General features: G+C 39.0%; 1 protein-coding gene across 1 annotated transcript in view; it reads right to left on the bottom strand.

The window, feature by feature from the left end:
• LARGE1 (LARGE xylosyl- and glucuronyltransferase 1) overlaps positions 1–25,268 on the bottom strand; it is a 194,084-nt gene that overhangs the window by 64,712 nt on the left and 104,104 nt on the right. The window lies entirely within an intron of this gene.

The following is a 25,268-nucleotide window of genomic DNA, read 5'->3' on the forward strand; positions in this document are numbered from 1 at the left end:
TTTTGCTCAGAAAAAGATTTGATTCTATGAGTTTACCTACATAAGAATGTTGCACTGTTTTAATTTAAGAGAGCAATTTAAAAGTCATTTAGGTAAGCCTGAGTAGAATGCTTCATGGAAATTATGATTTCAGTTTTTATTTCAGTTTATCTTACATTGATTAGCAGCTGGCTTCAGCTAGAGTAAAATGTGTTTTAAATCAAATGTGTCTAGAAGGTTTGCACTGCTTAAAAATCAACTGAAAAGTGAATGTTTGTATAGATAAGGACTTAATTATCTATCCTGAAATGTGCTGTATAAAATATAAATAAGAAAAGTGATTGAAATGATGCTGTGGTGACAGAGAATGGAGGGAAAACTGCATTTGGATCTAGTCAGAGAAAGGAAAGGCTATGGTATTTTTACAGAGGGACATGCTCAGTGAGGGCACTGAAACTGGTGCTGGAAATTATTTTGCAACCTTTTGAGAAAGCATGCCTTGAAGGCCATTTTAAAATCCCAGCTATGCTCATAAAATTGGGTGTATGGTCACAGCAGGGCATTGAAAGCATTAAATTATCACTATATGTTGCTCACATAAGACCACAGCTGTATTACTAAAATTTCAGTATAGCCCACGACAAGACTGGGCTGAGAAGCAAGACATAGAGACAGAAGTGAATATTTCAATTTTATAATTGGCTTGAAAAATGATTTTGATACTCCCCTGTGGTAGTTGGAATTCAGGGCAATGTCAGTAACCCCCACATGTGTCTCAAATACTGTTTCAAAGAGGGTGAGTAGCAGTGATTGGCCAATGCATTTAACAAACAAATCAAAACACTATGAAAGCATTCAAGGAGTGAATGGAAATCAATCTAAAAATAACCTTGAGAGATTACCAAGTCCACTCCACTCTACTTCAGGATCGTCCTACTCTGTCCTAATGACAACATGACACTGCTCATCAGACCTAATTTTCTAATGTAGTCTGTTCTTTACTACTATAAATATAAAATATATTTATATATATTTAATTTTTCACATTATACTCCATAAGTCATTTTTTAAGAAGGTGGAAAATCTGGGGAAGAACAAAAGGGTTATACAAAAGACCACCACAGATTTATCTTCCCATGGGTGCTAGTAAAAACTGGTAATATTAACAGAGTGCAATGCACAAGGAAATGAAGGAAATTACAAGATAGAGACAAATGTATCCTCCGGAACTGATGTTTTGTTCATACAAATAAACTATAGCATCTCTCAACCTGTGAGACACATGGAACACACTAGAGAGCAAGAGAGACCACAAGCTATATTGTGAGGAGATATGAAAGGGATATCAACTGGTTGAAAGAAGTCTTAGACAAAGGGATGCTGAAGGACACAATTTAAACCAACACTTGTTGACTCCATCCTGGAAATCTGCCTGTTCTTTCTAATCACTTCCTTAAAGCTGAGGTAGAATAAATCAAAATAAGAAACTACCATGGCTAGTAAAGGATGAGAATTAAAAAAAAAAAAAAAAAAAACAACACAACAATAAAAAATGCAGGTGCAGCTGGGCTGAATGGATTGGCACAGCTGGTAGGAAGCGAGTGTCCCTGCCCATAATCTAACAGCACATTTCACAACTCAGCAGTCCACAGACCCTTCTCGGGAAAGTACTGCTAACATCAAAAGAAATGTTAGAATTCCATTTGCAAGAAGCAGATACTGAACTTCCTTACCATGGAGCATCAATCTGCTTTCATCATTTTAGCCCCATGAATTGCCCATCATGCCACAGAGTTCAGCCTTTAAATTGATGAATAATAAAAAAAGAACAAACCTTGCTACTTGCTAATGGTTTTCCTTTCCCACCTATCAGTGCAAAATCTCAGTTCTAATAATGTACCTCCGAAACACTTATTTCTCAGTTATTATTTCTCACGCCAAGATAAACTGAAAAGGCTCAGGAAATTATGTTTGCATGTATTTACTGTAGCTGTATAATTTTTTTTCCCCTTTATCCCTTTATTTTTGAAGACACCAGAACAAATCATGCTTTCTCCAGTATTCCTTAAGATTTGATAAGGGACATGGATGAAGACAGAAATTAATATCACGTAAGCTTTAGGGCTTAGATACATGGATCAGATAATGTGCCTTACTCTGTGTCAACTGAGCTGGAAAAACTGCCTGTACATGTCCTTTTAGCTTGTCACAAATACAAAGTAAAATGTGTCAGCTAACATGCTTTAGTTTGCCTTTGCAATGGCCTGGGAATGTGAACATGTTCACGTACCGTCCTAGGGTACGGCATTATGCAGCTTGTCAGGTTGTTGTAACTCTTACTGGTGCATAAAAGCCTACTAAGGCAGATGTGATAACTTGTCTCCCAAGCCACCTTGGAGTAAATTATGGAGATATGCTTTGCATCTTCTCTAGTTATATTTTTGTTTTCTCTAGGCTGGAATAGTGTTGCTGTCTCCGCCAAAGAAGAACATATTTTTGTTCCCCTTTACATTGTCTCTGTGATCCAGACTTAATTCAGAAGTAATCGGGAAAACAGAACTTCAGCTGCATGGCAAATATTAATATTTACAAAAAATGTTTTCATTCTGAATCAACGTAGAAAAAAGAAAATCAGAAATATTTTCTGGACAAATTTCCCCAAATATTTTGATCTGAAGATACCAAAATAAAAAATGCACAACACTTATCACTTTAAATCACATAAAACAATGTGACACATAATGCAGATGCATAATATACATCATATAGAACATTATTTTATGTATCTAAATGTTCAAACAAAGTAAAATCATAAGATTTGCCCTTTCATTTGTGACCAACTAAAAATGCTTCACTCAAAGCTTAAATTAATATTTTCAATATTGATGAATCATTGTGAGAATATCTATCCAGTGTATCTGACCACTACCCGTTAATTCATTTAGTTATTTACTTTTTCAAATGCATTATGAAGTTACAGAAACAAGGCTAAAGCGATGCATGGTGTTGAGCAGGCACAGGGAATGCTCACCTTGCCCACAGCTTCCTGACCGCCCACCAGCCCCAACCTGCCCCTCTGCCACCTTTCATGCCTTCCCTGCAAGGTGCCTGCAGTTCTGTGGACACCATCACCAGGTTCATCACCTCTTATCATACCACAGTCTGAATTCAGATTTTCTGGGAAAAAAGACTAGAGTTTCTTCCCACCACGGACTTTTGGAAAAGGCAGGCATAAAAGAGTTCTGCGAGTTATTCTTCCAGTAGATGAGAACATTGTGGCTACCATAACGAATTTGAACTGTTAAGCATTTTGAGCTGCCGGTTTCTTCTTCTTCCTAAGAATTATTATAATAAAATACCATAACTAACAGCAAGAGCTCTATCATTTTCTGTTCTGGCCCTGCAGTTATGATTAACTGCACTCCTCTCATTCTCCGTTACTCCAGGCACAAGTTAGCTTATGAAAATGGAGCTGTCTTTCTTACTTCTTCATACATCACCACTAACAGTCAGACAACAGAAAACAACGCTATGATTCTGGCAGGACTGTGGTGAAAAATTATTGACCAGGCAGAATTGCAGCTGGATTGCCGGGAACGGGGCCGTATGCTGGCTGGCTGTGGGATGAAACTTCTTCAGAAGGCAGCTGCAGCTACAGCATTTTGCACAGAACAGCTCCCTGACAGCTCTTGCACGATGAGAGGTGCTTCTCTCCTTGCAAAAGCTTGGCTGTTGCTGGGAGGAGGTTTCCATGGAAAAACAAATACTTCTGAATCTGGTAGCTTAATGCCTTCAATTCTGTTTTTACTTCACAGACTTTTGGTGGCTAATGGGGGGGAAAGCATTATCCTGTAATTCAGGCATTGAAGGGGACTCCAGCTCCCAGCTGCGATACTGATTTCTTGGGTGACATTGAACAGGTCACAGAACAGCCTCTTGCTCAATTCTCCCTTAATAAAATTTTACCCCTGTCTCACATACTGCAAATGTAAGTCCTCTGAGTTAGTAAGTGTGGGTTAGTTTCTACTGAGAGCACAAGAGCAGCAGCTTGTGGCCAGGTTGAAGCTCCATCGAGCACAGGGAGTAGCAGCTGCACAAGATGGAGGATAGCAGTGCAGCTGTATGGGGGCACTTCTTAATAGTTGTCCTCTGGCTTCCAGTGACACATGGCACATGTGAAGAAGTATCAGGTTTTATTTATGTTGAGTCTGGAATCTGCTAGTTTCATCTGGTGCCAATCTTGTCGCCTGTGAACAATGTTTTCCTATTTTGCCCTGATTTTTTTCCCAGTTTTAGAGTATTGTATCTTCTCTAGTCTATGGTACAAAAGTCCTTAAACTCAGCTCTTGCCTTGACATACTTTGCTATTACAAACAATAAAAATAGGAGTAAAAAATTATAATTATTACAAGTACTTTCAACTTCTTCTTAGGTGGAAGCCTTTTTTTTTTTTTATTTTTGTCTATTTTGTTTGTTTGTTTTTTGTTTTGTCTGTTTGTTTTGTTTGGTTAATTTGGGGGTTTTTTGTTTGTTTGGGTTTTTTTTTCGTTTTTTAAACCTGTAGTGGCTTTTAGTGACTCCAGTGCAACCACAGTAGTAGCAATGGACCCACTACAAGTACTTTGTGCATTTTCTCAGGACATTACACTGTTTCCAGAAAGGGGAAAATAAAAAGGCATATTAAAGGGGTAGGAAGGGCTGGGGTGCCACTTTTTGATTGCCCAGGGCTAAAGGGTGAGCTGGTATCACTGGAAAGATCCATTTCAACAGAGTTCTTCTGCTTGTTGGATTTGCAACATTTAGTTGCATTTGGTAGAGGCCTTCATAGTGAAAAGCAAGTGCAAAGTAGTTTTCAGTCTTTAAAAACATAGTAAGTAAGCAAAGGTTATTAAAGACGAACAGAACAGAACTCTGCCCTGCTAATTCCAAATATTAGGAATATAATACAGACACAAACACTGGAGCTGCAGCCAAGTACTGCCAGAGCAATGTGCATGCCTTCAGTGTAAGCTGAAAGAGTGAAGAAGGACTCAACAAGAATTTAAGACTCAAATTTGGCAGGATTCAGAACTGCAATGCTTTGCTACCAAAACAGAAATACAGCCATAGACACAGAAATAAAAAACAAAAAGGTCACAGGAGACAACAGGGGAAAAAGTAAATATTCTTAATGCCAGAAAAATTCTAAAATGGCCAGTATCAAGTTTGATGAACACAGTCAGTACAACTTGAATCTATACGGGTAAAATGGAACAGGGTTATTTCCACAGAATTACAGAATATGCTGAGTTTGAAGGGACCCACAAGGATCATCGAGTCCAACTCTTAGTCCTGCACAGGACTAAGATTCATACCATGTGCCTGAGAGCATCATTCTTGAACTTTGGTCAGAATTAAAATCTTTGATTTTTGCCTTTCCCCTCTTTTCTGTTTCTTCTGATTTCTTTTTTCTGTAGCCTTTAAACACCTGTAAAAGTCATCCTTCCTTTCTGAAATGTGTGAGGCCACATCCTTCATTGGTATAAATCTGCGTATCTTCAGTGAAACCAGTGTACTTAAGCTGACTGATACCAGCTGAATCTGTTGCACTTCATGTTAAGTCTTGCCTGAGTGACTGACCCTTTCTCAATGGCCTTCCAGTCCCTGACTGTATATTGCTTCATAAACATGTGGCTTCTAAAATCTTTCTCTTCTCCTGCCACATCTCTCATCTACCTCTTCAGATCACCGTCAAGTTCAAGCTTTTCATCCTCACTATTGTTGCCCATTGCAATTCTTGCACTGTCTATATAAATTCATGTTTCGTCCTGCTCCCAAGCTTATTCCTCTCTTCTACTGCCATGTCCTCTCTCATTCCTAAAAGAGACTGTCTTCCCATGCAAAAAATACCCTGAAAATGTGTTTCAAGCTCAAAACTCCTCAGCAGTTTATTTCCTCTATAAACTTGCTAGAAATTTTACCATGAATCCAATGTAAAATTCATACATGAAATCTTGTGTGTCCACTGTGCGCCAGGACCCAGAAACAGATTATGACATCTTCTCACATGCCTGTACAGTATAGGATACACTCTGTTCAACAGAATTGAATACTTTAACCTCTACTGTGCCTCTGTTTCACAGGTTTGCATACATGTACCAGATATATGCATTATATTTGAATGCACACATTCATAGGCATGTACAGATTTACATGCATAAATATATACAGATATGTGTGTGTAAATATACATAGGTAAGCATACATAGGAAAAAGCAGACTCTGATGTGAAAGACTTCTCTTTTACATGTGGAAATGTAAAGTTTCGGGGGAAAAATGTGTCCCACACAAGTTAAACTTTTTTATTTGCTATCTCATTTGCATTAAGTACATTGCTGTTTCCCAGTAACCACTGTTTCTTCTTCGGGGACTAAATATTCATGGAGAGAAGCTACGTGGACTGTTATTAAGCAGCAGCTTGGATGAGGAGGCCAAAGAGCAGCCTGCTGAAGGTACTGCAGGACTGTCTTGGAAGAGGAGAGGATGGTTCCACAGGAGCATTGTGTTGGATAGCACATTCGTGCCAGGAGAAACAGAAAAGATATCAGTAGTGAATACCTGATAAGAAAGGATGGTAGGTAAATAAAGCAGAGGTAAATATAGTATACCAAGTAGAGACAGTCAAGATAAGCGAGGTTGACTCAGTGACAGAGAAAGGAGCTAGCGAAAGGAATAAAGGAAGACTCTGGCAGTGCTGAAATAAGGATGTAAAGCAATGGTATCAGCTGACTTCTGGAAATACTCAGAGATGGGGGTGTGACAAGGGCAAAAAAAGTTACAGCAAGGGACCAGACAAGAAGAGCAACTCTTCAAGAGTCTGTACAGAGAGAAACGTGACAAGTGTTTTGTATGTGGTAGGAGAGAGGATTCAAAAGGCATACATAAAAGGTGATCACGAGGATGAAGTATACAGAACTGGATTGAGAAAGGTTGGGGTAAAGACCTAAATCTGATTCATCTTCATAAGGAAAGATGAAAGAATTAAATCAATCAAGAGAAGAAAATATATTGGGTTTCCGTTCATCTTCCAGTGTCCTCCAAGGAGCTTGTTAGAAAAATTAAGAGGACAGTGAGGAATCCAGCAAACCACAGCAAAGCTGTAAATCTATCATTAATATTTGCAGCACTTTCATCTGCAGAATTTCAGGGACATGGACTCTTAGCAGCTGAGCACAAGAGTAAGTGCAGAAAAAACCTTTTACTTTGGAACAAAACTTCTTGAGGTTTTCTGTGACAATGGCAAGGCTTTGTGCACCCATGATGACAGGATTCCTGTGTTGCCAGCAACTTAAGAAGAGTTCAGAGATCTTACAGTTTGGACACACAGAGAAGTTTCTGTTTTCTATCTGGCAGTCTATGAGGGACAGGCTGAGAGAGATGGGCCTTTTCAGCCTCAAGAAGAGACAACTGAGGGGATCTCATCACTTTATATAAGATGACGAAGAACTTCTTAAGTATGTAGGTGACTGCACACTGGAACAGGTTGCCCAGAGAGGTTGTGGAGTCTTCCTCACTGGAGATATTTCAAGGACTGTCTGGATGCAATTCTGTACAATGTGCTTTAGGATGACCCTGCTTCAGCAGAGAGATTGGACCAGATGACCCACTGTGGTCCCTCCCAACCTGATGCATTCTGTGATTCTGTGATATGCCCAACAAATTGCCATGAAATGTGCTCTGGCATGGAGTCTGGGGAAGAATGTGCCTGACCACTGAAATGGTTGTGGAACTGTAAGCCAGACCAGAAGAGAGGCTTCACGCGTTGCTGAGCCAGTCTGTCCACACCTCAGTCTTTACGTCACTGTTTATAGTACAAATTATTCAGCAGAAGAACTGACATCTAACTAAAATCAATAGGAGACTTGACATGAACCCTTCCTAGCTGGTAAGTGTTCTTTCTAAAGAGGCTGCAGGAGGTCAGTGAGATGTACTCACTGCTTTGACTACACACCTTACTTTTTTATTCACACCAATGGCAACGTAAAGCTCACATGCAACAACAGTCCTTTTCCCTTACTGTGGTGTCCTGTTTAATTTTTAATCTATTCAGTATAAAACCCCACACTCTTATAAAACCAAAAACTTCTTTCTTTGAAGGCAGTAAAACATCCTTGTGAACAAAGTCAATTCAAATCCACTACTTCTAATACTGAGGCACTGGTCTGAGAGAAAGGGCCCAGAGTTTCAGGAACACACAAGCTATTAAAAGCACTGCTTGAGTTTGGGCTATGAAGAAATAAGTGATTACTGAACAAAAAATGCTTTCTTTTTTGCTGCCAAAGATAAGGCTGTAAAACTGTCTTGGAGGAGCATGTGAAGACCATGAAAGTAGCTATCCATGCACCATGACTCTGCCTTTCCTAAGTGCATAAATTTTATAAAGACGATAAGGTCGTGATATGCACATTTTTACTGGCACAAACCCATCTCTGAAATGCATCTCAGTAATGGGGAGCCAAGCAGCAAGCTGCATGTGTAATCAATAAATCTCTTACGCCTTTCAGTAGCAGCCCTTTGTTAAGAAGACACCTCTGTACAGCAGGAGAAACTGAGGCACATGGTGACGGAGTGACATTTTCAAGGTCACCGGGAAGGTGACTGGTGATCCAAGAATAGGTGTCAGGACTTGTGAGACCCAAAGCACTGATTTTAGATACCGAGAGACGCTGTCCTTTACGATAGCCTAGTGCCTAAACTGTCACTGCAAGTCATCATTTTGAAATTCCCACTCAGCTAGCCTTCCGAGCTGTCAGCTTACTGGGACCACTGATGGCTGAGTTTTTCCTTGCCACATCTCTGAATGCTATATTCTGCCCTGCCATAAATTTACTTTGGGTACATCCCTTGGGATTCCAGGCATGTCTCATCACTTTCCTCTTGATGTTCAGGCAGCTGCACATTTCAGCCGTAGCAATGTAAACCTTAAGCTGCCTCTGTTAACTGAACAATCTCAACTCAGATTCAGACCAGGTAACAGAGGGTAGAAGCTGGCTGTTCATCCCTCATTTTTGCTCTGTAAAAGGAGGACAACACCACTGTGTCAACACACTTCATCAGGTTTCAGGGATTTTTATCTGAGGTTGTTGGAATTTTAAACTTGTTTACTAGCAATGAATTAGATTCCTTCTAATATTTCGAAGACTCTTCATCCTTCTAGGCAGTTATCTTATGTAAACAGCAAGATATTAGCACCCCTTTCTTTTCATTTAAAAGGAACATATCTTCTAAATTGATGGACACACCAGGAATGTTTGTAAGAAAGAAATCAGTAGGTTTGTATCGTAAGTACTTCCCTGAGAAAGTAGTAAGAGAAATCCCAGAATGTAGAAACAGCGGCAGAAAAAAACTCCAAGAACAAAATGAAAAGGATTAGTTTTCTACTGACAAGTTTAAAAAACTCAACCCAAATCAGAAAAAAACAGGGCCATATTTAGTAGAAAAGGGCTGCAGTCACCCACTTAATGTGAAAAAGGTTGCCAAGTTATTGTATGTGGTGTTGAAATCCAACTATGTTGACGTTATTTTTCCCCTTTGTTGGGTTCAGTTCTGTTAAAAAAATAAACAAGCTCTGCATTTCCCTTTGGCTATGTGGCTTTACCAGCCTCTGCAAATTTTTCCAGATGAAAATTCAGGAGTTGTCTCTTCACTAGACAGAGATTTTAGTAAGCTGCTGCTACCTACCTAGCACTTCTTGCCAATGCTATTAATGGCACATACTATACTGACAATTGGCTTGTGTAAACAGCTCACTTTATCCTTTTAATTATGGGCTTCAAGACAGGTTAGAGCTCACAAACACTACAACTAAGAATTATTTATGCATCAGCAGTATCAGATGGCACAGCAAACATTTGTTCACACCTAATGATTAAGCACAATTAAACCTGTATCAGGAAATATGATAGAGCTCTGATACCAAACAACAATCTGCTGTTTTGCATTTTGAGCCTACAGAATAAAAGATACTTCTGCCTGATACTACAAAACAGTGGCTGTACCAGAAGCCTCATGATTTAGTGACAAGCTCGAGAGCCTTGGAATCTGTTCCTTGTTCCCTGAAATGACAGATGGGTCACCTCTTTGTTGAGCAGGAGACTCCTGAAGTAGGGCACAGTTCTGCAGTCAGGCTAAACAACGGATGTGCATGTAAGAAAAGAATAACCTGGAGAACAAAATGGAAAATTTTATCCTGACAGTGTTGCAAATTGTTTTGTCAAAGCACTGCAAATACCTAATAAAGGTGCAGAGAATTGCTCTTAAATTTGAACACAACCACTTTTTCTCTATGTCCTTCTCTGTCTTTTAACTTGTACCCTGGAGACATCTAGATTTACAGGGTAAAGTGGATGAGATGTTCTCTTGCTGAATACTTGTGTCTACTTGTGAACTCAACTTGAAATCATATATAGCATTGACTTAGTTCTGCCACCATGCAATAACTCTGTCCAATACTACAGAGTCAAGACTGGCACAAAGATAAAATTATGAAGCCACCCTGAGATCAAGTTGAGCTCAGTACCGTGAGCTCCACAGTTAAGTAGTACAGTATGTCTTATGGATTGCTAACAAGCATTAGTTCTTTAACTTTCTTGGTTTATGGCTGTTTACTACATGTATGACACATTTTGCTAGCATGACAATGAAGCAGTTTATATTCCTGACAGAGAATCCAGGAAGGCTTAGAAAAAGCAATGAAACACCCTCCCCCCCCATTTTTATTCTTTTGCAGATCAGTCTTTATCGATAGTTCCGGAGGTTTTGGAATGTTTAACATAAGTCCACCTCAGCACTGACATTTCCCTTTTTTCACTGCTTATTGGCTTAGTACTGACTGATTCCTGCTGTTCTGAAGAATCTCTAAGCAAAGAGGAAGAAGCCTGTCTCATATAAATAAAGGGATAAAAACAAGTGTTATGAAAATCAGCTTAAGCTCCCTCTCCCTCTCTGTTGTTCAATTATTTAGTTAGTGCAGTGCTGGCTTTAATTGAGACAAACAGCTGAAAAATATAAGCCAAATAGTACACAGAAAGTACAGAATTTTATCTCACAGCTCTGAGTCAGAGAGTCTTTAAAGTGTAATAAAAGAGTTAAAGTCCAAAAGTGAAAAGGTGAGAGATTTGCAGAAGGTGCCAGTTTCATTAAGTGGATCTGTTGATGATAACGAGAAGAAAGGGCAAGACTTGCTGTCTACTGAAACACAACAACTCCCATAATGTATTCTGCACATCATATCGTTCAAGCCTCTAATATTTCATTCATTGATTTTATTGTCAAATGAAAAGGTGCTTGTTCCAAGTGGCATTTAGTGAGACAGATGGGTAGAGACCCAGAGTTCATTACTGGGAGTTCACTCAGTGGATAAAGTTGACATTATATAGATAAAAAGCAAAAAGAGTGCAGAAGTCTACCAGTCCTAACGTTTAGAAAAGTCTTTTGGGTTCTCTTACTGGAAGCTGAAGGGCTTTATATCTGGTCAGACTGCAGACTGCCTCACATGTCATCTGCACCTGTGAAAAAGCATCGTTCAAAACTTCTCACACAGGCCCTCCCCTTTTCTGCCATGTGCTTCTCCCCCTACATTAGTATGTAAGATGTCGCTCCAGCACCCCACAAACTCTTCCCCTGTAATGAGGTCAACTTGTTTGGACCTTCTAAAAGGTTATGTGCAGGAGAGGCAAGATGTAAAACAACTTTAGGCTGAAAATAGCTAGTGTTTGTCTGGCTTCACCAAAACAATAGCGTCTGCAGGCAGCCACAGCAGCGGAACTTAAAATGCCCGTGCGCCGTGGTTAAAAACAAGGTGTCTATCAGCAGTGTGGAAAAACTTCTGTGAACTGCTTTATTAATTGCATGTATGAATTCCACCTAGATTTAAATTTAAACAACACTGTGCCTTTGTTAATCTGAGCCTAATTTAACTGCTTTTTAAAAGTGATTTTTACAGAAAGGTTTAGCACACAAGCTTTCATTCAAAAATACTAAAGCATCGGAATAATCAGCTCAAATACTGAAAATATCTAGATATGATAAACCATATTTCCACAATAAAATGAGAGAGAGGCATGAAAGTATTAAGAATTCTGAGGACATCAAGAAGCAGGAAACCAGCTGTGCAACCATTGCAGGAAAGCATGCAAAGGGCAGGAAGTTATGGTATCTGTTAATCCCCCCTTAATCCCTACTAATGCACGGAGTGTAAGCAATATTTCTTTTATGAAATAGTAAAATGCTGTTATGAATTCTGAATCTATCTTGCATCTCAGTGAATTCTGTAATCAAAAGGGTAAGAACAGGAAGTCAAATATGAGTAAATTTCTCTTAGTTATTTTCTTTTTCATCTGTTTAAGGACAAGATGGAAAACAATATAAAAATTGAAATCTGTAAAATGGACTTGGGTAACTCACTCCCTCATAATCACAAATGTTAGATGACACACTGTGCTTGCTCTTAAAAAGGGAAAAATGTACTAGTAAGATAATTATCCACAACTTAGCTGTACCATAAGCATCTTCTGCATTAAGAAAAAAAAACAAAACCAAAACCAACCAACCAAACAAACAAAAAAATCCAAAAGCCCCCAAACCAAAACAAAGGGCTTCCCTCTCTGTCTTACTTGGGGAAGGAAAAAAGAAATCCCTCATCCACCAGATAATCACATGACAGACCAGACCCTTCACTGGCTGGTAGTTCCATGCGGTGGAAACTGATGTTGCCTTTTTGTCAGTCATGCTGCAGATCCATTAAGCACCGTAATAAATATAAATTATAACAGAAACACATTTAATACTTTAGCAAATTAAAAATGGATTGCCTTTCAAGTACTGAAAAATAGTAACAAATTAGTATGTATGTGCAGATCAGAAAAGCAGTAAGTCAAAAAAAGGGCGATGTAGATGACAATTTTGGCTGTGTATTGGAAGATCAGTAAGACCCAGTAAAATGTAGTGATGAAATCTTTGATTCCATTTGATTTAACACTGTGAGAATTAATTCAGACCTCAGTCATGTAAGTGCTGCAGAAGCAAGCACACTTAATTTGAGAAATTACCACCCCATGGCAGGAGTTACTGCCTACCTAGTTCATCTCCCATGTACAGCCATCAGGGTTAGCTGCAGCCCTCTTCACTGGCCCTCTAAAATGTCTGTATGGAGAGTGAGAGGCACAATGAGCCCCCATAAAATCTATTAATACAGCTAATGGAAAAGTACTGAAGAGATGATGGCAATAATTTCTTAAATCACTCCAAGCAAAATTGTCACGACATCAGTTTATGGTTCCAAAAGCATCCAGTAAATTGGACATTTACAGTTAATCTGTTCTAATCTCTAGAAAAAGTAAATCCTTTGTTAGCAGTGAGGAGAGATTCAATAACCTGACAGATTCATGAAAGTCTCCCTTCAGTATCTCACTTTAGATTCTACCTCTGCCCTTTTAAAAGGCAAAACTGATCTTCTTCATGATTCTTTCCTGGAGGTGCACAGACACTGTACTCATAAAATCCAATCGTGTAGTCCCAGACAGACCTTCCTAGAATTTACTCTTCACTAGACAGAGGTAATGTAGCTGGCTTGAAATAAGTCTTGCAAAATCATCTGTGCACATATCTTTTTTCAAATGTAGCCTAATTAACTCTTATTTTAATCCACCCAGTTTCAGCCTCCTTCTATTACAGTGACATAAGCATCCCCCCTTGGGGAATTTCTTAATTCTTCACTTCATTAGCACTACTTTCAGTTTGGTCCTACACTTGTTCCCTATCATGCCCTAAGGGTTTTCAGAAATGAACTTCTTCACAAGACTATCCTCTTTCTAGTTTGTATGATTTTCTCTCTGTGTTCAATGCTGTAAGATATGGACTGTCAATCGTGGATTGTAAACTGGCTTAAGAAATGTAGGGAACGTTTTCAATGGTACTTACATTCGCGAAACAACAAAAGAGGGTTAAAGAACACAAGATCCCCTCTACAACATGTGAGATGCCCATTTTATTCCTTCTAGAATAAGATGTGACCTTCTGACTGAATTTAAAGCTCTTATTCTGTCACTTAGGCTCATCACACTAATTGCATGAGGAAACAAACTCCAAGGCATAGATCAAATTCTGGGACAGCCTTCCATTTGTTATCACCACATGAAGAGGAACTCAGCTCCTGTCTTTCCATGAAAGCAAAATAAACAATTTCCCATTTAAGCTTATAAGATCAATCCTGCAAGAAGAGAAATGTGTGAGTATGCCTGCACTGAAGGAAAGGAAGATTTATGTGAGATTGTGATTTAAGACACAAAGGCATTAAAAAGAGATCATTATCTGTTTTGGAGGTGGAGAAAAGACCTTCTATATACCATTATCAGATTCTGAGCAGCTCTAGAAACTGAAAAGTACTAATGTTATTTCATTTCACAACAGATGGGAAGGTTCACCCCTCAGAAAGACTGAATGAGGGCTTATTCAAGAGCAATCATAAATTATTAACTAAATTGAAGGACTTTCCCCCTCCTCTTTTCCTCCAAGTCCTCTAAGCTAATTTTGCAGCTAATGCAAGGACAGATCTGAGGGAATAATTATCAAGCAGGTACGACAGGATTAAGTAAATGCTCTACGACGAGACAATGCTGGGCTTCTCTTACTGAACCCCTACATAAATTATTTGTGGTCAGGATTAAAGTGTTTAATTAAATCATCTTTGTGTAGATGAAACATGAAAATCATTTTTTAAATTGCTGCAAGAGAGAAGAATGCTTCCTCTCGTTTGCTTCTTACAATCTATTGAGTCTGTAGTTCAAAAAACAAAATGATCAAAACAGCAGTGACTCACTGGCAAGAGCATTAGGAAAAATCGAAGTACCTTGAAAGTTATCTCCTTGCATACTTTCCTCCTCCAACCAGGATGACTGTAATATTATGCAAATGCATTACCAGAAGAAGGACAGCTTCCAGGATGGAAAGGTACTGTCCCTCCATGACCTGAGTGGTTTACATACAGGAATTCTTCTTAACGTAAAGCTGACAGTCACTTCAGTGAATTCTTACTAAGCGTTAGCAGTCAGCTGGAGGACTCAAGAGGGAGAAAAGGGATTGTCACGTTTTTGTTTTACAAAAACAATCGTAGAAGTAAGGAAAACCTTGTTACTTAAGAAAATAATAGTGTGTGTAGAACAAGGGATTTTTTGACCCCTGAGAACATCAAGGGCAAAACCCGCATTTAAGACACAGCTCTTCCACCTGAGATTTATTTTCTGCAGTACCACAAGGGAGAACCAACATTGCAGAGATTTCCTGAGTTAAGGTCAGTAGGTCCAAAACATTCTCTGCCTCTCACTGTCCACATCAGCAACTATTAGACAGAGCTAACCTAGGAAAGGAGAGCTGAGAGACATGTACCCAGAGTTTTTAAGAACTGCACTGAAGAACATCTGAAGCTGTGGATGAGCTGCAGCAGAGTGAAATTTTGTTGCTTCCATAAAAATGTTTCTTAAAGTCACATTTAGCAAACTGTTCTGAGAAAAGAACATCTGAGCTTGGTTTGGCTCCATTTGGCTGCAGAATGGAATGAAATAATCTACTGGTGGATAAAATACAAGGATTTGGGCTTAATTCTCTAACCACTGTCAGCTAGGATGGAATGACTTCAAGCTATTTCTTTTTATTTGGACTAGTATCTTGGCTGGAAGAAAGCCCAGTGGGGAAGAACTGTGTTGCTTATTAATGCAAATCCTTACTATCTCCCTTCAGAAGATAAGGGTGTTGCCATGTTTCATAGTGGATGTCTACTTCTTATTGCCGAAAGCAAATCAATCCTTTTGGGGTTTTTTGTTTCTTCTATTAATTGCAAGCCATAACAAAAAAGAAGAAAATAATCATTTTTACAAAACCATTACAGATGCATCAAAGAACAAAGTACTGTGAATTGATTTTTAGGTCTAACAAACCTTGTCAGAATCCCTTAAACGAGAACTAAGATGAAAAATCTACCTCTAGTTAAAATTTATTATTCCCTCTGCTGTATGGAAGGTAAAGTAAGTAATTTTCTGAAAGAGAAAAGAAGGAAAGTTAGATAAAACAAATATTATAATTTTTTACTGTAATTTCTTTCCAACTCTACTGTTTGAGAAACAGCACATGTATTCTTTCTCCTCAGAAAGAGTAAAAGCAGGTAACAAATGTGCTGTGTGAATAGTCATTAAATGAAGAGCCTATGTGAATATATGTGCAATAAAAACCAAGACATGACATTCAGTAATTTTGGTGAGTTTTTGTTCACACAACTATTCCCTTGCACAGGTGTATATGTAGCAGAAAATAGGTTAGCATTGCTGAATAATACAATAAAGAAAAGGGTTTCTTTCAATAATTCTAATAATTTCTGGATCTACTCTATAAGTTAGTCACTGTGAATGAGAGAGAAACTAACACTGTAAATATGCCTGTAACTGTAAAATGGACCAGTGAGGGGAAAAAAACTGAAACAAGCATATGGAACTGCTAATGAAAATGAATTCTATATAAGAATTATAGAATGGAGGTTCATAGTAAGCTGTAAGGTGTATGATGCTGTACATACTAAAATGTTTCCACAGTATAATTCAAAAGTCATTTAAACACTTAGAGCAGCTTTCATAAGAAGTTCGATGTATTTCTTCTGGACCACTTAACAATCATGAGCTGCTGCTTAATTTCTTTTCCCATCATTACTTACTGTCAATAAATGCATGTGTGTTAAATTTAATTTTTCCCCTTTCTAATTAGTCTTGATCTACCTGCCTGACATATTAACTGATTCAACAATCTCACATTTGTGACATCAAATGATTTCCATGGTGACAGATTGAGACACATTCCTGAATAAGAGTGGTAAGTGGGTCATATTTGACTGGAAAGGGGAGAAAAAAATCCAACCCTCCTTTCTATTGGCCTGCTTTGATTAGTCTAATCAGTAGCCACGGGAAGACAAAGTGTGGTATAGTGAATTTGCTGGGGAGCTGATAGCCACAGAGGCTTGCGAAAAAGTTTTAAAGGTTATTGTAGGTAATAAGAGATTTTCAGAATATGTAAATCCCCTTTCTGAAGACTAATAAATTTGATGCATAACTTAGGACTGAGTTCAGTGCATCACTTAGTTCAAGGTGCGTGGGTTTTTTTTGTTTTTTTTTTTTTTTTTTTTTTAAGTGGACTGCTCTTTACAATATGTCACTTTGCAGCAGCTTTAAACATTAAGTTCAGTCTAGATTTGACACTACAAAATCCCTGGTACCTCTCTCTTTGCACAAGGAATTTGATCTCTTCTCAGATTTATTTCCATTTATCGACTTTGATTTGTACTGTGGACCGTATTTGAGCAATGAAACTTGAGTCTGGATTAAAATTTCACGTGTTCTGCTGCATGGGCATGCGTCCTTGGATGAATACCTGTCAAGGGTGCTCCAGTGAACGCCACCACTGTCAAGTCCTTGAAACTTGCCAGCACTTCTGGCTTTGAAGGGCAGCTGAAAAAAATAACTTAACATGGTGGTCTTAGATGTCAGCAATAGCGGCTGCTGTGATTGCTGATAAAGTGGATTCAGCAATGTGAGACCACATAACAGTGAATGAAGACCCTCCATTTACACACATTGACTTGAAGGAGTCGAGATACAGCAAGTAGGTATGACTTCTTTTATATCAAATGGAGCCATTCCAACTTGTAGCAGGTTAGAATTTGACTCAGTAAATTTATACTACAGAAGAATGAAGCACTTTTCATATATTTTCTATTTTTCATACATTTACTCATAAAAACACTGACTGTTGGCTTTGCTGCTGATTATTAACCTTCCACTTTCCCATTCTGGGCAAGTTGGTGAGGAAAACTGTCAGACCAAGAACAGGATTGCTGGCAAGCCATCCTCTGGCCAAGGCACCCTCCACAGAGCACAGGGCTGTGTAGGAGAGGATTCGCCATTTGGGAAACTGGACTTCATGAATTCTATCACAGATGAAATTTTGTTCCTTAGAAGAGCAAGTTAAATTATAACTAACAACTTTCCCAAGTGAAAAGGAATCCAACCACTATTTTTGAAATTATATAAGAATGTCATAGCAGGATGTGTAAATTGCTGCTTGATCGCTGTGAGAGCATATCTAATCTGATGTTTTCAAGGGGAGAAATTCTGAAGGTAGGAAGAACCAGAACCATGTGTGGCCCTAGATGTTAAAATTCACAGAATATGGTACTTGCCCTCTAAAGTGTCCGACAGCTATGATTCAGGGGTACAGACAATGGCATCTGAGACGCCACAATGAAAACAGCCAGCTACCACTTCACGTATTCGCAGTAAATCTTGCACAATTATTCCACTGAGACTAAACCTGAGATAAATCAGAGGGAACTGTGAATTCCCAGCGTAAAAAGGGCTCAGTGAAGAAAATATTTATTTATGTGGACAATTTATTTGTACAGGGGGAGCTTACCCAGTGTTAGGGGCTGTACAAACACACGGCTTGTAATGACTCAGCAAGACAAAATGGGAAGGAGAAAGGAAACCACAAACAGCACCCAGGACTGCAGAGGCAGTAAAGTGCTGGTGTATGTCTGCAGCAGAGATAGCAGGAGAGCTCAGATCCCTGCTGTTCCACTCGGTGGAACTGCTCTTTTCCTTCTCAATCCCGCTATGGATTTTTTAACAACTTATTTCATGAGCAACAAAGTTTGCCAATACACTGTGACAACATTAATTTGTATAAATCACTAACCTTTTTTCCCATTTCAACAGAAGAGTCTAAATAGTTGTTACGATTTCAAATTAGTTCAACTCTGCTTAAAGGATTAATTTTTTAGATCTTTTGCAAATCAGTGAAATTGAAAGAAAAAAAAAAAGATACATAATGTTTTCCCAGAGGGTCTAAAGTCACTCCCCCAGCAAAGCTGCTTTCAACTCCAAGTTCTGCTAAAAAAAAAGACAGAGGAAAAGCTTTCTATGCGAACTTATTCATGTCAGACACGACCTTGGGAAATGTTTTGTAACACGTCAGAACACAAGGAAAAAAGAATTCAGTAATTAGCAAGCATGCAGAGAAATTATACTCGTGTTTTACATGTATTGGTGGGTAGAAAAACAAAGGAGGGACAGCAAACGGGAGTGCTGAAACCATAGCAGACAGGACAGTCAAGTTGATGAGAGTAGTTAAGAAGATTAATTGTACTCTAAACTGAACTCCCCTAGTCGGCCAGTGCTCAATAATTTAAAAGACAATGCCAGAGCCTTCACTTCAAGGTGACAGAAAATTCTGATGATGAAAGATGCAGCTGAAAACTTACTTTTAATTAAAAAGCAAGCAGACTGAAGCTCCCATGTGCCTAACAGGAAGTAATAGCATTTAGGAAACAGTGGGGAGGGATTTTTATTTAGATAGCTCATTTTATTAAATAAAAGAATTCAAAGAGAACCAGTAACAACTTTTCCACCCTAGTATCCTCAATAACACAAGATGATTACTCACCAACTTAATGAGAAAAAGTTTGAGGCTAAAGAGAAAGCAATTAAATTGACAGATTTGCTGCTACCAAGAACGGATACCCACAAAATGCAGAGCTAGGATGCATTAAATGACCAGAATAATTCATGAATATTCCCAGGAAGATGAAGAAATGGATGACAAAACTCACATCTTCTATGTGATACAACAGCAAGGCCAGTGACAAGCAAACTGGTAGGTGCATGTTCAGATGGACACAGTGGTGACATATTCACAGAACCACATATTCCTGACATTCATAAAAAATTGATCAAAATTATTATACCAACAGTGACACGTCAGAGTTCAGAAACTGGAGCAAAAGAGGCCAGATTAAAACTCGTTTTCTACAGAAGCTGGAGATTTCCAGTTAGCTTCCCTCACTTGCTACAAACACTTTTAACCTGCTGAAGTTTAGTTACAAAACTATTTTAGTATTAGGAATTTATGAGTTGTGGGTAAGAGCTTTTATTTCTAGGGATCATTGAGCTCTGTACCCTCAGGCATGCATCGTCTGCCATAGCACGTGCCAGTGGGGAGCAGCAGCAGTTCATCATGGTCAACTGTGACATTTTGCTGACTGCTCCATCTTTTTCCCAATGCTAAACTCAATGATCTTAAACTTCAGCTTAAATTTCAGCACCAAAGGCCTAACAGGAAGTTAGTACATTACATATCCTCTGCACTTGGAAAGACCACATTAGGCAGTTACTGTTCAATGAGGGGGATAATAGAGGATGGTGGTGGAGAGCAACACTTGGCCCTGAATCTATTAGCCAGGACAGGCTCTGATGTTATCAGCCCTAACTCAATGCTGTATCTCTGCATCATCATTTTCAATCTTGCTGAAGTCAATGAGATACTCATGAGCTTTTACACTTCAGCCTATGATTAAGTACTTCACTAAATAAGGTCATTAAATTTAAATTGTAGATGCTTGCTAGGTACTCCTGAAGGTTGTTCTCTCACCTGCAACATAATCCCTTCAGGATCATGGCTGGCAAAACAAGTGGCTAAATAACATCCAAATCTGCATGTCAGCAATCCTCCCACTAAACTTAAGACATGGGAAATTGATTAATTCAGGAGGGAGCTGTGTTTACCCTACTGCTGATGTAGGGAAGAACAGTAGCATGTTACCGCTTTCAGAAAAGGATGAGACACACAGAAAAGGAAAGGTGAATGAACCTGGTATACTGCAGTGTCTGGCAAGGATGTTCAAGTAGCAGAACCCATATGACTGTGTAATTGCATCATTTTACCAGTATGTATTTTTGCCATTTCTCAGCAGGAATAATCAGCACAACACAGTACTTTGCCAGTGCAGTTTGCTAGCTCAGGTACATGTGCATATGTCGGCCCTCATAGAGACATATCCTAAAGGATTCCTAAAGGATTAACACAGCACTTCCAGACTAGTACTATCAAGTTATTTTCAATTCTCTCTGTTCAGTGTGCACACTTCAAAGCAGCCCTACTTCTACCCTGCTTCCTACTCCCAAACAGGCTATCAATCATGATGAAGTGTATGCTAAAGCCATAATGCAGATAACAGACCATTAAAAGCTCAAATGAGACTACTAAACATGTTTCATTAATCATAGCACAATCTAGTCTTGAACCAGGAGCTACAGATTTGGCAGGTCAGTAATGGAAGGCTTCTTTCTACCCTTTTCTAGCGACTGGGAATGGGAGAATGGCTCCTGGGCTGGTTGTCTTAAACCTTCTGCCCTTCCTCCTCTTCCTCTGGTGCATGTGGCCTGTGAGGGTTAGGTTGCTGGGATAAGCATGAGAGGATAAAGAATAAGAGACCTGCTAAGAAGAAAGATCTCGAATGCTATTCAGAGAGCTTGGATTCTCAAAGGAGCCAAAACACCCACAACTCACACAAATTTTAGTAACAGTGCTTCAGAAAAACTGGCTAAACTGGCTCCTTCTCCCTGGCACTGGGTCTTTATTTACAGATTTCACAACATATCAGAAGAGAGGATTTTTCTTCTTAGGGGACCATACCAGTGCTGATTCTACCAGTACAAAATCATAGCAGGTAAATTTTAAAGGAAATACTGTAAAAAAGTATTTGCCTCCTTTGCACCTGTAATATATGCCAAAGAATTGTGATGCTACCGTGAAATTTTTTGAACACACTGTGCTTTATGGTAGGGGTTGGAAACACTCCTAAGCATTTGAAGAATTAAATTCCTGACAATTAATTATGTTTCTATAGTCCAGTATCTTCCTTCCTCTATGGGGCTAGGCAGCAGGAGCCCCAAAAATATCCGGGGGGTTTTTATTAGTATATTGCATATTTTAGAAGTACCTAATAACAGGAAAAAGATGCTTTTTTTTCTGCTCTTTTTAAAGAGTAGGCTTTTTGCTTTTACGATTGCTACAAAAAGTAAGGAAATGTAACATTAATGAGATAGACAACAAATAAGAATGATACATTTTCTTTTTTCTTGACATCATCATCTTTAAGTAGGTCTCCTGATCTTTGAGGATTTTACTATGGTCAGGTATCTGCTTTAAGGCAGGTCTCAGGAACTAACCTCTCAAAGTCAGTGATTCAGGCCCATGTATTCTTTCTTATACAGGATTTTTTCTCCTGTGTGCAGAAGGCTACGATGATACCTTTAGTTTCTCTGACACAGTTGTATGTATATTTTTCAATGCCAGGGTTTTGCAACAGAAATGATATTACCATGGTAGCCATCAAACACTCATGCAGCCAACCAGGATACAATAGAGATGAAGAGATACTGGTCCCTTACAGACTGTTAACTGTCAGCACTTCTTATACCTGTGTTGTGTGTTAACTCCACTGGGCAAATAAGCACCACACAATCTGTCACTCACATCTCCTCTCCCTCAGTGGGACTGAGGAAGTGGAAAGGAAAAATAAAAGCAAGTAAACTTGGGGATCCAGATAAAAAAAAAAACCCAACCAAACAATTGTTTAATAGGTGAAGTAGAAGAGGGAAGGGAAGACAACAAAATCAAACAAGTGATGTCAAGACCTCTCCTGTGGGTAAAGTGATGTCCAGCCAGTTCACAATCAAAAGATGTATAGTCCCCTAAAGCTCCCGCTTTTGCTTTTTACTGCTGAGCATGATTCTATATGGCATGGAATAACTCTTTTATTAGTGCAGGCCATCTGCCCACTTGTGTCCCTTCCCAGCATATTGTGCAACCACTGATTCCCTGGAGGGCAGAGTGAGAAACAGGGAAGGCCTTGATGCTGTGCAACCACTGCCCAGCAAAAGCCAGAACATGAGTGTGGTATCAGTGCTGTTTTGGTCACAAAATATGAACCCCCACACCACATGAGCTGCTATGAAGAAAATTATTCCAGCCAGTCCCAGTGCAACTTGATACATAAAAAACCCCAGCACCACACGACTCGAACCAATTCCCATTACCTTCTGTCTAATAAAAAGTGGAAGTATCAAATGCTGCAAGAGTATAGGATAACTACCTGAAAATACCATTTTTGTTTTCTCCATTAAAAGTACTTGCTTGCTCTAAGGATTCCCCCAAATTCCAGCCACCAGTGTAGCTGTACCAGTATGAAATGCTCTGCTACACATAGGTAGTCTGGAATTATCTGAAACAGCTCTCTGGCTTCATGCAAATGCAAGTTGCAGTTCACCATATTTAGACTACAGGCAGTTACCAAGTATTGATGACCAGACTTTTACTTAACTTCCCTGTTACTCACATACACAGATCAGAATAAGTGCGGCAGGTTTACAAAGGGGTCCCAAACGGTGCTAAACATTTTAGATGGGAGAGTATCCAAAGGGAAAACAGGTGAGAGCAGCAGAACTACCATCTCCTGGACATCGTGTCTCTATTTGGGTTTTGCTGCACTATGACCTCTTCAGGAGACCTGCCAGTGTTACATGGACACATCTCCTAGCAAGAAGCTGCCCTTCTTTGAAGCTCTTCCACCTTTCTCTGTCTGCAGAATCTACTAGAGAAAAGGAGAGATTACAGCCATCACAATCTACTGCACATGGGTTTCTTTCGCTATGGTCTTCCATCAGACATTTCATAGACCCGCAGGTAAATGTGATCCAGGTTTTGAGTGAGGGAGTAAAAATGTTAAAGGGGGTGGGAAAATGCAGGAAAATATCTTACCAGTCATGTAAGGTGTATCAATAATTAAACACTAAAAAGAATGAAGCCGAACAAGTGTGGATTAGAGGTGCATCCCAAATATGGGCTGGAACTAATGAGGTTTTTCTTTTTACCATCATAGAAAGTTTATTACATATACTTCAAAGGCAGCTGACTTAGTGAGCAGTGGAGGTGGGTCAGATACATCCTTTCCACTGACACTCAGCATAAAATAAGAACCATTCATAATGGAATGGATGAACTGGCTACAAAAATAATAAACCATGACTTAGGAAAAAATCCTCTCTTTTAAAGAGAGCATTAAACCCAAAAATAATAAGAGAGGGAAGGGGGGAATGGCATATTAAATAAAAAGAGAATCCTGTAGTTACCTCACAGCTACAAAAAGTGTGTGCTGATGCCATACACACTCCTCGTTTTGACCTCTGGTCAGGTCCATAAAACCTGACCTGTGATACACTAGGCTGTTAAAATGCCTCTACTCTCTTCAGCTGAGATTGCCCAATTAAATGTTAACAGTACTGAAAGTAGGGTAAAAATCACTCTGACTACCAGTATGTCATTAAATTGAGAGCTATGGCAGACACCACCAGACCAGAAATGTTACAGAGAAATCTAGAGGGATAACGGTGCAGATGAGGAAATAAGAAAAAAAATCATCATCACAAAGATACAAGTTGATAAGCCTGAGAAAGAGAAATCCAAGCAGAGAGAAACGGTGAATGGGGCGCACATTGGTGAAAAGCAGTAAATTAGACAATAAAGAGGGAGAGCTATGATCTGTTGTGCTTTTCACAGGGACTGAAAGACGGCAACTGCTTGTTTCTTGTCTCACTTGTGAGGCTCCCTGGCACTCAGCCCCTGCTTGAGTTAGATCATCCTGCCTCTAATGCTGAGTCTTGCCTGAACTTTAAGCAATGTGGAAATAAAAAGTGCTGGTTCTTGCTGACAGTAGGCAGGCACAGCACAGCATCTGTGTAGCACCAGATTTCTAAAATGCCCTTGTAAGAGCACTGTACTGTCAGAAAAATTTTAGCTGTTTCTCTTGCACCCCATTGCTAAATCTTCGTGTGATTCTTCACCAGAAATCACATCAGTTTGGCAAGCGAGTAATTATCAACCTGCCACTGATATTACAATGGCATTTTAAGAACAGAACTGTGCCATCATAACATGGGCTAGAATATATGGAATAAATAAAGGAGATCCTTAAACTACAGGTCAGTCATAAGCAGACAAATCCTAAGCTAATCCAAGCTGAGTGAAAGCTATTGTAATTTATCTTCCATGATGACCAAATTTATCCAGACTTCACAGTTTCCAAAATTTTGGTTCTTTTTTTTTTTGAATTTTAACGGTTTGACACATTTTTATTTTTTCAGAAAAAATAATCTGGATCAACTGTTCGGATCAACTGGATCAATATCTCAGATATGCACTGTTTTCTAATTGAAAGCTGGATTCTCATCTAATTTTCACCATTATAAAGGACAGTTTAAGTGAAAGTAATGAAATCGCTCTAAATTCAGTCTATGGGGAATGAGACAAGGATCTTGGCCTGATGTCATGAATGTCCCCCTTGAGATCTCCATTAGCAACACTGGTTTTTGCAGAGA

This window comes from Empidonax traillii, unplaced genomic scaffold, assembly GCF_003031625.1.
Source record: "Empidonax traillii isolate 1590-97213 ecotype Southwest subspecies unplaced genomic scaffold, ASM303162v1 scaffold191:size1449129, whole genome shotgun sequence".
In the NCBI taxonomy this organism is placed as follows: Eukaryota; Metazoa; Chordata; class Aves; order Passeriformes; family Tyrannidae; genus Empidonax; species Empidonax traillii.